This window comes from Dermochelys coriacea, chromosome 22 (assembly GCF_009764565.3).
Source record: "Dermochelys coriacea isolate rDerCor1 chromosome 22, rDerCor1.pri.v4, whole genome shotgun sequence".
In the NCBI taxonomy this organism is placed as follows: Eukaryota; Metazoa; Chordata; order Testudines; family Dermochelyidae; genus Dermochelys; species Dermochelys coriacea.
The window spans coordinates 667814-682388 of NC_050089.1; the positions used below are offsets into that span (position 1 = coordinate 667814).

Sequence of the window (14575 nt, forward strand, 5' to 3'; positions counted from 1 at the left end):
CGGCTTTTGGCCTTTCTCACTTTATCCCTACATGTTCTGACCTCAATAAGGTAGCTTTCCTTGCTGATCCCTCCCATCTTCCCCTCCCTGTATGCTTTCTGCTTCTTCTTAATCACCTCTCTAAGATGCTTGCTCATCCAGCTTGGTCTACAACTCCTGCCTATGAATTTTTTCCCCTTTCTTGGGATACAGGCTTCCGATAGCTTCTGCAGCTTTGATTTAAAGTAATCCCAGGCCTCCTCTACCTTTAGATCCATAAATTCTTCAATCCAATCCACTTCCCTAACTAATTTCCTTAATTTTTGAAAGTGAGCCCTTTTGAAATCAACAACTCTAGTTGCAGATTTATTTTTGTTAATCCTTCTGTTCAGTTTGAACTGAATTAGCTCATGATCACTTGAGCCAAGATTATCCCCTACAACCATTTCTTCTATGAGGTCCTCACTACTCACCAAAATTAAATCTAAAATGGCATCCCCTCTAGTTGGTTCAGCAACTACTTGATGAAGGAATCCATCAGCTATCGCATCTAGGAAAATCTGAGCCCTATTATTATTACTAGCACTGGTCCTCCAGTCTATATCGGGGAAGTTAAAGTCTCCCATGATCACGCAGTTTCCATTAGTATTTACTTGATTAAAAACATTAAAAAGGGCTCTATCCATATCCAAATTAGAGCCCGGAGGTCTATAGCACACCCCAAGCACTATCGTAGGAAAGGCTTTACTAGTTATCTTCCCCAAAGTAATTTTTGCCCAGATGGACTCAGATGGGCATCGCTTCTTATTTCTTTACATTCTACCTCATCATTGATATACAATGCTACTCCACCACCTTTACCTTTGTTTCTGTCTTTCGTAAACAGCACATACCCTTCAATACCTGTAGTCCAGTCATGACTACTATTCCATCATGTTTCTGTTATCCCTATAATATCTGGTTTCACTTCCTGCACCAGTAGCTCTAGTTCCTCCATTTTGTTACCTAGGCTCCTCGCATTGGTGTACAAACATCTTAATTTTTGCTGTTTGGCCTCGCTCACATTTTGTACCCTATTAGGCACAGTCATTCTATAGCCAGTACCTATTAGACTAGTATCCACACCGCCCTCGCTCCTTATATACATTATTCTACCCACGGCTGTATCCTTTCTTACTTTGTCTTCTTCCCTCTCAATGCTAAAATCTGGCGTGGAGATTACCTGGACATCTCCCAACCATCTCCCACAAATTCCTAGTTTAAAGCTCTCTATCAGTTGTGCCAGCCTCCATCCTAGAAGTCTATTTCCTTCCCTACTCAGATGAAGTCCATCCCGAGAGAACTGTCCTCTGTCCGTGAATGCCTCCCAGTGGCCATACATCCCAAAGCCCTCCTTATAGCACCACTGCCTGAGCCATCTGTTGACAGTCATAATCTTGTCACACCTTTGTTGCCCTTCTCTAGGAACAGGCAGGATCCCACTAAAGATCACCTGAGCCTCAATTTCCTTAAGCGTCTTCCCCAGCCTAGCATAGTCTCCCTTAATACTTTCCAGCGAGAATCTAGCCGTATCATTTGTTCCCACATGAAGGATAATTAGGGGATTCTTTCCCGCTCCCTTTAGGATCCTTTTCAACCTCAGGTCTACATCCCGTATCTTAGCACCCGGAAGACAACACATCCTTCTATTCTCTGGATCAGCTCTAGTTACAGGCCTGTCTATTCTTCTCAATAAAGAGTCCCCGATCACATAGACCTGCCTTTTCCTGGTGACAGTGCTATTCTCCAGTCTCTCCCCGTTCCCTCTGGCTGCAAGTTCTTTCCATTCCTATTTTCCCTTATAATCCTCTACAACCCATCCTGTATCCTCCTGGGGCTCATATTTGGTGTAGTCTCCCTTGACTCTTCCGCTTTTCCTATAGGACTAGCCTCTCTTCTCTTCTTCCTTACCCTTCCACCTTCAACAAGTACCTGCTGATCTCCTTCTTAATTTTCCAACTCTGCAAACCTTTTCCTAAGCTCTATTTCTCCTTCACTAGCCCGTCTTTTCCTCTGCCTGGTTCTTTGAGTCACATGTTTCCACTGACCACTTTCCTCACCCAGTCTCCCCTCAAAATTCCCCAGCCCTGCTTCCATCTGTGAGTCTGAGCTTTTCCCTTCAGATACCTCATATCTTTGCTCCATCATCTGCTCAAACCCCTTCCTAAACTCAACGAGACTTTCCACCTGCATCTCCAAACCTCGGATCTTTTCCTCCATCAGCTCTATCAGACGGCATTTCATGTAGAAAAAACTCTTACCAGGTCCCCCCTCCAGGATCATGTACATACCTCAGCTTCCACATCCAGTCATCCTCAATGTATCTTCCACTACAGGAGTCACTCCCACAGCTGCCTCCGTATCCGTCATAACCTTCCCACCTAAGTCCTGTTAATCTGGGAAACACAAGCCATACCAAAAATACCAAACCCCCCCCAGCAAAAGCAAACCCCAAACAATCACCACAATGCAAACTCCCCTTACAAACTCCCAGTCAAACTCCCCTGTTTACAGCTCTGTTTGCTAGCTCCTGTGCCACTGCCTGATTGGCTAGCTACCTTTATAGGACCTCTAGTCAGAAAAGCCCTGCCCCCTAATCAGGGCTCAGCATCTCTCCCAGCACAAAGCTCCTACAAGCCTCTACACACACACACACACACACACACAAATACTAAAAATACAAAACCAAGTACAAATACCTTCTCTTCCAACAGAACTCCCACTCAAAGTCCCCTGTTTACAGCTCTGTTTGCTAGCTCCTGTGCCGCTGCAGCTGTCTGATATATTTGCAACACCTACCCACAGTACGTGTGACTGCAATAGATGTTTGAATGGAAATCCCATTTTGGGAGTAATCAAAATGTGAATCCCACCTGTGAGTGTTCATCCCATGTGAGCACTCCCCCCCATGCCCCCACTAGTACTGTCACAGATAAAGTAACCCTGAGAATTTCCCAAACCCAGGTATCAGTTATTAACTGGATTTACATTACATCTGAAGACATTCTAAATTCCTCCCATACTGATGATACATAGAATCATAGAATAGCAGGGTTGGAAGGGACCTCAGGAGTCATCTAGTCCAACCATCTGCTCAAAGCAGGACCAATCCCCAACTAAATCATTCCAGCCAGGGCTTTGTCAAGCCTGACATTAAAAACTTCTAAGGAAGGAGATTCCACCACCTCCCTAACTAACCCATTCCAGTGCTTCATCACACTCCTTGTGAAAAAGTTTTTCCTAATATCCAACCTAAATCTTCCCCCACTGCAACTTGAGACCATTACTCCTCGTTCTGTCATCTGCTACCACTGAGAACAGTCTAGATCCATCCTCTTTGGAACCCCTTTTCAGGTAGTTGAAAGCAGCTATCAAATCCCCCCTCATTCCTCTCTTCCGCAGACTGAACAATCCCAGTTCCCTCAGCCTCTCCTCATAAGTCCTGTGTTCCAGTCCCCTAATCATTTTTGTTGCCCTCCGCTGGACTCTTTCCAATTTTTCCACATCCTTGTTGTAGTGTGGGGCCCAAAACTGGACACAGTACTCCAGATGAGGCCTCACCAATGTTGACACCACTGTTTCCATATTAACTAGTGTATTTCAGAGGGGAAAACTGAGGGGAGACTGAGGAGTCCAACACAGTAAGTAGCGTGAGCAAAATATGTGATGATATGAGGAGTGGTACCAAGTTTCCTGAACGGTTTTGCCACATGTGAGCAATGTTCCCATCCCAAGCTTAAGGCAGTGAAAACTTCAGGGCACCTAATTTTGAGCACTACAAAAATAAATACAATTAGCACAGATGTGCATCTGATCCTCAAATCTTCTAAGACTATTTTGAAATCTTTAATCTCAGCCAAAGAGGCTCTTTAGTGCTGCTGCCTTGCTGATTAATTAAAGAGAAGCTCCCATATGATCCAATTAGAATCAGAGACTTCTTTCCCATATTTCAGATCAGAGGGAAGAGAGACATTTTATTAACACATTGCTCTACACACACACAAGCTAGCAGAATATCATGTGCCTGGTTTAGCTTCTCTTCTATCTTTTGTGGAACAAAAAAACCTTTCTCAGAATGATTCTACTGGGTTCTACTGATTCTATTCTTTCTGAGAGAATGTGTGTGTGTGTGTGTGTGTGTGTGTGTGTGTGTGTGTGTGTGTGAGAGAGAGAGAGAACAAATTAAACTCCCCAAATATTTTTTCCTTTATCTGTGTTCTTTAAGAGCCGAGCATAAAAGCTAGGAGCTCAGGCATTAATTTCAATTGAATTGGGCCTTGTTAAATTTATTGACATGAAATGAAAAATCCGCAATGTGGTCTTGAACTGTCATGCTGTCCAGAGGCAAGAAATTTTAATTTACTCCCCCACCCCACCCAAAAAACCCCTCCAGACATTCAATGTGATGTACAAGGTTTCCAGTGAGCCAGTCAACTCTTCCACTCTTTATCCTGGCTCAATTTCTCTTTTCTATCCTGAATCACAGCAACTGACTCCCCCTCTTCCCTCGACTTCCTTTTATAAAATACAAATATACTGCCTATTACAACAATGTTAAGGGACTGAAATCAACAAAAGCAGAAAATGCCAGAGTTCAGGCAGAGTTCACCACTGGGTGCAATTCAACCTGGTTTTGGCACACAGTTGGACCTGCTCCCAAAGAGGCACTACAGAGGCCAGACACAAGATGTGATCAGATTCACGACCCACATATTCTGCAATAAGAAAAGGAGTGCTGTCGCACCTTAGAGACTAACAAATTTATTTGAGCATAAGCTTTCGTGAGCTACAGCTCACTTCATCAGATGCATTCAGTGGAAAATATAGTGGGGAGATTTATATACATAGAGAACATGAAACAATGGGTGTTACCATACACACTGTAACGAGAGTGATAACTTAAGGTGAGCTATTATCAGCAGGAGAGTGGGGGGGGGGAAACCTTTTGTAGTAATAATCAAGGTGGGCTATTTCCAGCAGTTAATAAGAATGTCTGAGGAACAGTGCGGGGTGGGGGTGGGGGAGTAAACATGGGGAAATAGTTTTACTTTGTGTAATGACCCATCCACTCCCAGTCTCTATTCAAGCCTAAATTAATTGTATCCAGTTTGCAAATTAATTCCAATTCAGCAGTCTCTCATTGGAGTTTGTTTCTGAAGTTTTTTGTTGAAGAATTGCAACTTTTAGGTCTGTAATCAAGTGACCAAAGAAATTGAAGTGTTCTCCAACTGGTTTTTGAATGTTATAATTCTTGACATCTGATTTGTGTCCATTTATTCTTTTACGTAGAGACTGTCCAGTTTGACCAATGTACATGGCAGAGGGGCATTGCTGGCACACTCCTTTTCTTTTTGTGAATACAGACTAACACGGCTGCTACTCTGAAACCTGTCAATATTCTGCAATGATGCCTACGCTCATCACATGACTGAACCCACTCCGCACATGACCTGAGGTGCCTAGGCATGGTGCTTGATTGGGTCAACATGTCCTGTGGTGGCTAGGCAGGGCATGTAATCAAAACCACTTCTTCCGATGCCTGTGTTCGGCACATGATCGCAGCAATCCTTACCAGCACTGCAGTGCGTAGCTACAGAGTGTGAGCATGGTAAAATGCCCAGCCAGGAAAGGCTGGCCCCGGTATTCTGGCCCATATTCCTTCTCTCTATAAATGGGTGCAAGTGTATATGTCTATGTGGGAGCTCCCTTGGGTGTGGAAGGTGAGATAGAAAAATCAGTTTGCTTCAATGCAGTGTGAGGAATAGAGGGACTCATTAAATATCATATGGATATGTAACCAAAATATGAATTATATGATGATTTTTTTAAAAAGTAGGATGTAAGCCAAGACAAGTGAGTATGTTTCAGAGCAGAGATGCAGTCAGGGTGTATTAACTTTTGCAACCACAGGCCATAGGCCCATCAACAAACAATACTACCTCCATCAAATGGGAGATTAAACAGGACCGTCTGGTAGCCAAAAGCAAGTGTTTGGCAGTACCTTGTCTTAGTATCCATACAGTTGTTCTTCTGAATATCAAAACCTTAAATTAAAGAAACTGCCTGAGCGCCCTTGTCACTGGTAAACATTCTGAAATCTGAACACTTATTATCCTCTTGTGATTCACAAGTCAGATGACAGTGAAACCACTTTTATTTAATTCAATTATTTTAATGAAAACGTCAATTATTTTGTTAACAAACATAATTAAGCAGGAGGTACGTATGTTATGTCTGTATTAGCAGTATATCCTGCCAGTCCCCATCCTCCCTCCAGTGAGACATAGCACTCTCACAGCAGGCTCTCACAACAGGCTCACTTAACAAATTCTTACATATTCATTCATGAGAATTACTTTTCAAATATTGGGCAATTATAGACATTAACAGATTATAAACCAAAAACATAGCCAACTGTTTTCTTTGTTCATCTTTTATACTTCTGGAGTGACATGTGCATTGAAGCCATCTTTATGAGGTATGGACTCAGCCATGGTGGCATAACTGGGATCATCCTGAAACCAGAATTGCTCAAGAGGTACACTAAGTGCTGCATTAGGGGGGCTGTGTTGGTGAGTATCTCAGTATCTCAGTGTCTGTTGCGGAGACAGTTTGTCAGTTTGCCATGTGCTTGATTGTTTGAAAAGTGTGAATTGGGAGTGCTTTGTTCCAGGTGAACCTTGAGTGGGCCTGACTGTTATAAAAAGGCAGTCAGCTGCGAACCAGCTGAGTGGTGAACAGAGGAAGTTCGCCTGGGGAGAGCCTACTGAGGCTTTCATCTTGCAGGCTTCTCTGAGTAGTTACTACAACACCTGAGGAAACTCTTAGGAGGAAGGTAGTATGGATGGTGAGCGTTCAGCTGTTGTTACCTGCACAGGATGTGCCATGTTTTTCTTTCTTCCACAGGACAGAAGCGACTTTGTCTGTACAAAGAGCAAGCTGGTCTCCATATTGGAAGAGAAGGTTGAAGGTCTGGAGAAACAAGTATCAACCCTGTGTTGCATAAGAGAAACTGAAGATTTCCTGGACAGATGTCAGGATATGCTTCTACGGACACAACATTCTGAAGATTCAGAGTAGGCTGCACAGCGGGGACAGAAGGACAGTGAAGAAATTTGGCAGCATGTGACCTCCAGAAGAATAAAGGGGAACGCCCATGTACCAGCAATGCAGATACAGGTAAGAGACCGTTTTCATGTTCTCTCCACAGGTATGAATGAAGAGAGTGGACTAGATGATACATCTGAGGGAAGGGAGCAGAAGGAGACTCAGCCGATTGGAAGACATGAGATGCACTGTCTTAGGGAAGGGAGTTCCACGACCAACGCTCCCAAGAGAAGGAGGCAGGTGGTTGTGGTCAGGGACTCCCTCCTCAGGGGGACTGAGTCATCTATCTGCCTCCCCGACTGGGAAAACCAAGAAGTCGGCTGCTTGCCAGGAGCTAGGATTCACGATGTGACGGAGAGACTGCCGAGACTCATCAAGCCCTTGGATCGCTACCCCTTCCTACTTCTCCATGTGGGCACCAATGATACTACCAAGAATGACCTTGAGCGGATCACTGCAGACTATGTGGCTCTGGGAAGAAGGATAAAGGAGTTTGAGGTGCAAATGGTGTTCTCATCCATCCTCCCTGTGGAAGGAAAAGGCTCGGGTAGAGACCATCGTATCATGGAAGTCAATGAATGGCTACGCAGGTGGTGTCGGAGAGAAGGCTTTGGATTCTTTGACCATGGGATGGTGCTCCAAAAAGGAGGAGTGCTAGGCAGAGACAGGCTCCACCTAATGAAGAGAGAGGGAAGAGTATCTTCGCAAGCAGGCTGGCTAACCTAGTGAGGAGGGCTTTAAACTAGGTTCACCGGGGAAAGGAGACCAAAGCCCTGAGGTAAGTGGGGAAGTGAGATACCGGGAAGCACGAGCAGGAGAGCTCAAGAGGGGAGGGCTCCAGCCTCATACTGAGAAAGTGGGACAATCAGCGTGTTATCTTAATTGTCTATACACAAATGCAAGAAGCCTGGGAAACAAGCAGGGTGAACTGGAAGTTCTGGCACAGTCAAGGAGTTATGATGTGATTTGAATAACAGAGACTTGGGTGGGATAACTCACATGACTGGAGAACTGTCATGGATGGATATAAACTGTTCAGGAAGGGCAGAAAAGGTGGGGGAGTTGAATTATATGTAAGGGAGCAGTATGACTGCTCAGAGCTCCGGTATGAAACTGCAGAAAAACCCGAGCGTCTCTGGATTAAGTTTAGAAGTGTGAGCAACAAGGGTGATGTCGTGGTGGGAATCTGCTATAGACCACCGGACCAGGGGGATGAGGTGGACGAGGCTTTCTTCTGGCAACTCACGGAAGTTACTAGATTGCAGGCCCTGGTTCTCATGGGAGACTTCAATCACCCTGATATCTGCTGGGAGAGCAATACAGTGGTGCACAGACAATCCAAGAAGCCTTTGGAAAGTGTAGGGGACAATTTCCTGGCACAAGAGCTAGAGGAACCAACTAGGGGCAGAGATCTTCTTGACCTGCTGTTCACAAACTGGGAAGAATTAGTAGGGGAAGCAAAAGTGGATGGGAATTTCGGAGGCAGTGACCAGGAGATGGTCGAGCTCAGGATCCTGACACAAGGAAGAAAGGAGAGCAGCAGAATACGGACCCTGGACTTCAGAAAAGCAGACTTTGACTCCCTCAGGGAACTGATGGGCAGGATCCCCTGGGAGAATAACATGAGGAGGAAAGGAGTCCAGGAGAGCTGGCTGTATTTTAAAGAATCCTTATTGAGGTTATAGGGACAAACCATCCCTATGTGTAGAAAGAATAGTAAATATGGCAGGCAACCAGCTTGGCTTAACAGTGAAATCCTTGCTGATCTTAAACACAAAAAAGAAGCTTACAAGAAGTGGAAGATTGGACAAATGACCAGGGAGGAGTATAAAAATATTGCTCGGGCATGCAGGAGTGAAATCAGGAAGGCCAAATCACACGTGGAGTTGCAGCTAGCAAGAGATGTTAAGAGTAACAAGAAGGGTTCCTTCGGGTATGTGAGCAACAAGAAGAAAGTCAAGGAAAGTGTGGGCCCCTTACTGAATGAAGGAGGCAACCTAGTGACAGAGGATGTGGAAAAAGCTAATGTACTCAGTGCTTTTTTTGCCTCTGTCTTTACGAACAAGGTCAGCTCCCAGACTACTGCACTAGGCAGCACAGCATGGGGAGGAGGTGACCAGCCCTCTGTGGACAAAGAAGTGGTTCGGGACTATTTAGAAAAGCTGAATGACCACAAATCCATGGGGCAGGATGTGCTGCATCTAAGAGTGCTAAAGCAGTTGGCGGATGTGATTGCATAGCCATTGGCCATTGTTTTTTAAAACTAATGGCGATCAGGGGAGGTCCCAGATGACTGGAAAAAGGCTAATGTAGTGTCCATCTTTTAAAAAGGGAAGAAGGAGGATCTGGGGAACTACAAGCCAGTCAGCCTCACCTCAGTCCCTGGAAAAATCATGGAGCAGGTTCCTCAAGGAATCAATTCTGAAGCACTAAGAGGAAAGGAAAGTGATCAGGAACAGTCAGCATGGATTCACCAAGGGCAAGTCATGCCTGACTAATCTAATTGCCTTCTGTGACAAGATAAATGGCTCTGTGGATGAGGGGAAAGCAGTGGATGTGTTATTCCTTGACTTCGGAAAAGTTTTTGATACTGTCTCCCACAGTATTCTTGTCAGCAAGTTAAAGAAGTATGGGCTAGATAAATGGACTATAAGGTGGATAGAAAGCTGGCTAGATCGTCGGGCTCAACAGGTAGTGATCAATGGCTCCATGTCTGGTTGGCAGCTGGTATCAAGAGGAGTGCCCCTGATCAAGAGGGTCAGTCCTGGGGCCAGTTTTGTTCAATATCTTCATTAATGAGCTGGAGGATTGTGTGGACTGCACCTTCATCAAGTTTGCAGATGACACTAAACTGGGAGGAGTGGTAGATACGCTGGAGGGTAGGGATAGGATACAGAATGACCTAGACAAATTAGAGGATTGGGCCAAAAGAAATATGCTGAGGTTCAACAAAGACAAGTGCAGAGTCCTGGACTTAAGACGGAAGAATCTCATTCACTGCTACAGACTAGGGACCAAGCAGCTAGGCAGCAGTTCTGCAGAAAAGGAACTAGGGGTTTGTAACGATGCTGGTTCTGGCGGGACCCAACTGAAAGTGCCAATTCAGGACTAATTGCTTAAAGCAGGGCAGTCATAGCCCAGGGCTGGGGTTTTTCCACCTCTAAGGCAAACCAAACCAGCCAGACAGAGAGGACTTTGGTTTTACCCCACTGGCTAACCACAGGTCACACAAGCAACTCCCTTAGACACTCCAGTTTCCCAGTATCACCACCAGTGACACTCGTTATGGGGACAGATGGTTATGAAAACCAATACCCCAGTAAAAGAAAAAAGGTTCTCCTGATCCCAAAGGACCATGCCCCAGACCCAGGTCAATATACAAATCAGATCTTACCCACAAATCATGCTGTTGCCAATCCTTTAGAATCTAAAATCTTATGATTTATTCGTAAAAGGAAAAAGATATAGATGAGAGCTAGAACTGGTTAAATGGAATCAACTACATACAGTAATGGCCAAGTTCTTGATTCAGGCTTGTAGCAGTGGTGGAATAAACCGCAGGCTCAAATCAAGTCTCTGGAGAACATACACAGCTGGGATGGGTCATTCAGTCCTTTGTTCAAAGCTTCAGTGTAGCAAAGTCCCTCCAGAGGTAAGACAAGATGGAGGAGCTGCAGCAGCTTTTTATATTCTCTTGTCATGTGGTCTTTCTTTCTTTTTTCCTAAGACAAGCTGTCCATCACATGGCCTGGAAAAACCTCAGAGTTCTGTCCATAGGCATGTCCCTGCATACCTTGCTGAGTCCCAAGGTGTATCTGTCTTCTTTCAGTGGGTCACTTGTATAGCTGATGGTCCTTAATAGGCCATCAAGCAGGCTAGGCAGAGCTGACACCAACTTGTCTGGGGTGTCACCCAGAAGCATAGCATAAGTTTGAAATACAGACAGTATAGAGCCAATATTCATAACTTCAAATACAAAAATGATACACACATATAGACAGTATAATCATGATCAGCAAACCATAACCTTGTCTTAGACACCTCATTTGACCCCCTTTATATAAGATTTGGTGCCACTACAGGACCTTGGTTGCAATGATGATCTGTAAGGTCCCAGATTATGTCAATAACGTCACAGGGTTACAGTGGATGAGAACCTGGATATGAGTCAACAGTGTGCACTTGTTGCCAAGAAGGCTAATGGCATTTTGGGCTGTATAAGTAAGAGCATTGCCAGCAGATCAAGGGACGTGATCGTTCCCTTCTATTTGACATTGGTGAAGCCTCATCTGGAGTCTATTTGGCATTGGTGAGGCCTCATCTGGAGTACTAGTCCAATTTTGGGCCTCACACTTCAAGAAGGATGAGGAAAAATTGGAAACTGTCCAGCGGAGGGCAACAAAAATGATTAGGGGACTGGAACACATGATTTATGAGGAGAGGCTGAGGGAACTGGGATTATTTAGTCTGCAGAAGAGAAGAATGAGGGGGGATTTGATAGCTGCTTTGAACTATCTGAAAGGGGGTTCCAAAGAGGATGGATCTAGACTGTTCTCAGTGGTAGCAGATGACAGAACAAGGAGTAATTATCGCAAATTGCAGTGGGGGAGGTTTAGGTTGGATATTAGGAAAAAAATTTTCACTAGGAGGGTGGTGAAGCACTGGAATGTGTTACCTAGGGAGAAAAGGTATATTTGTGTCACCTTAGAGTCTAACAAAATTATTTGAGCATAAGCTTTTGTGAGCTACAGCTCACTTCATCAGGTGCATGTAGTGGAAAATACAGTGGGGAGATTTTATATACACAGAGAACATGAAACAATGAGTGTTACCATACACACTGTAACAAGACTGATCAGGTAAGGTCAGCTATTACCCAGCAATACCCCTCTGCCATGTACATTGGTAAAACTGGACAGTCTCTAGGAAAAGAATAAATAGACACAAATCAGACATCAAGAATTATAACATTCAAAAACCAGTTGGAGAACACTTCAATCTCTTTGGTCACTCAATTACAGACCTAAAAGTGGCAATTCTTCAACAAAAAACCTTCAAAAACAGACTCCAATGAGAGACTGCTGAATTGGAATTAATTTGCAAACTAGATACAATTAACTTAGGCTTGAATAAAGACTGGGAGTGGATGTGTCATTACACAAAGTAAAACTATTTCCCCATGTGTATTCCCCCCTCACCCACCACCGTTCCTCACATGTTCTTCTCAACTGCTGGAAATGGCCCACCTTGATTGTCACTACAAATGTTCCACACACTCCCCCCCACTCTCCTGCTGGTAATAGCTCACCTTACCTGATCACTCTTGTTACAGTGTGTATGGTAACACTCATTGTTTCATGTTCTCTATGTAATATAAAATCTCCCCACTGTATTTTCCACTACATGCATCCGATGAAGTGAGCTGTAGCTCACGAAAGCTTATGCTTAAATAAATTTGTTAGTCTCTAAGGTGCCACAAGTACTCCTTTTCTTTTTGCGGATACAGACTAACATGGCTGCTACTCTGAAACTTACCTAGGGAGGTGGTAGAATCTCCTTCCTTTGAGGTTTTTAAGGTCAGGCTTGACAAAGCCCTGGCTAGGATGATTTAGTTGGGGATTGGTCCTGCTTTGAGCAGATAGTTGGACTAGATGACCTCCTGAGGTTCCTTCCAACCCTGATATTCTATGATTTTATGATTCTATGTAATTTAATGGGAATCTTTTTCGTTTGACTGTTTCTCTTCCGTTCCTATCTCTCCTTTACCATCTTCTAGCCTCTCCTCTTTACTAGGATATAGAGAATCCCCATTAATAGATCCTCCCCTAAGGGATGTGTCTGTCTGAATTGTGTTCTCCTCCATGTCTGTTGGCTTTCCCCCAGCACATAGTTTATTTTTAATTTTACATGCTAGCAGTCTGGTTCCATTTTGGTTTAAATGGTGCCCATCCTTCCTCTATAGGCTCTCCCTTTCCCAAAAGGTTCCCTAGTTCCTAATAAACCTAAATCCCCCCTCCCAATGCCATTGTCTCATCCACACAATGAGACCTGCAGTTCTGCCTGTCTAACTGGTCCTGCACATGGAACTGGAAGAATTCAGAGAATTCTACCATGGATGTCCTGGACTTTAATCTCTTCCCTAGCAGCTTAAGTTTGGCCTCCAGGATCTCTCTCCTACCTTTCCTTATGTCGTTGGTACCTACTCCCACTGGTTTCATTAGGACGCATGCAGTGACCTGCACTTTGCACTGCCATCATGTCCAGCCAACATTGGAACATGTGGGGGCAAAAAAAAAGAAGAATTGACAATTAATATAAAATATATAGAAAAGTGCCTCTTCTTAGCTTTCAACAATTCCTTGGAAATACATTGGTAAATCCCTAATTTGTAACTCCCTCCCGCCCTCAAGTACATCTCCAATGTCTTTGAGAGAAATGCTGCTGTTAGCAGCTTGCTAACACTGATTAAAATTATTAATCCTGCTCACAGTGTTGTTAAAAAACATTAAGCAGTAAGTTACAAACCCCAGAGGTGAAATAATAAAGAGATTGATCTCAGATGAGAGCGGAAGAGAGAAGTGGTGTCTGCAACAGGCTGTCAGCAATCTGGAAACATCAAAACAAAATCCCCAAAGTCTAAGAGCCCCAGGCTGACTGTGGCCTTCAAACAAATGCACGTAGGTTTGTGCTTGCGCAGCAGGACGTTTTTACTGACACCAGCTGAATCTCTCTCTCTCTCTCTGGACTGGGGTTTCCAGAAAGGGGAGAGAACTGGCATCTCTCTTGCCCTGCTGCTTCTGAAAAGACTGAGGGGAAATTGCTCAGGGGCTGTTGTTGTTTTTTTCATGTTTTTTAACTGACAACAACCATTTCTTCTTCTTTTGCCCAGTCACCTGCACTCTTCTCAAGCGGCACATGGCGGAATGAAAAGGTCAGTATAAATTAAACAAGACAGGGTCATGACCGGGGAAGATCAAAGATACCCATCACATAAGTGAGGGATGGGGAATAACAACAACAACAACTTTTATTCTGAAGTACCCTCTGTGACGGTGCAGCCTATAAGATTTTATGGAAATATGAATGTATATATGATGTAACTGGAATCTGTTTTATGCTACATATGCCATGTAACATATCTCTGTAAAGGTTATGATCTACTGAATCTATTCATCCTATTTGTATGCATGTATCATTTTTGTATTCGAAATTATGAATATTGGCTGTGTACTTGCTTCATTTTTAAGTAGCCTTAGTAAAGCATTTGGTCAGCTTCTTGAGAAAGCAATGTGCAAATTAAGTGCCCAATCAAGAAACGCTTAATGAGCAATGGATCTTGGAAGGCTCCAATCCACATAAGAAGTCTACTTGAGGACATTCAAGGTAGCATGTGCACCATGGCTGCTACCTGTAAGTTTTGAGTCATGCATGGACATGTGACTTGCACATG

General features: G+C 44.0%; 1 protein-coding gene across 7 annotated transcripts in view; it reads right to left on the minus strand.

Moving 5' to 3' along the window:
* The window catches only part of PKNOX2 (PBX/knotted 1 homeobox 2), a 715219-nt gene that overhangs the window by 258568 nt on the left and 442076 nt on the right, over nt 1-14575 (minus strand). The window lies entirely within an intron of this gene.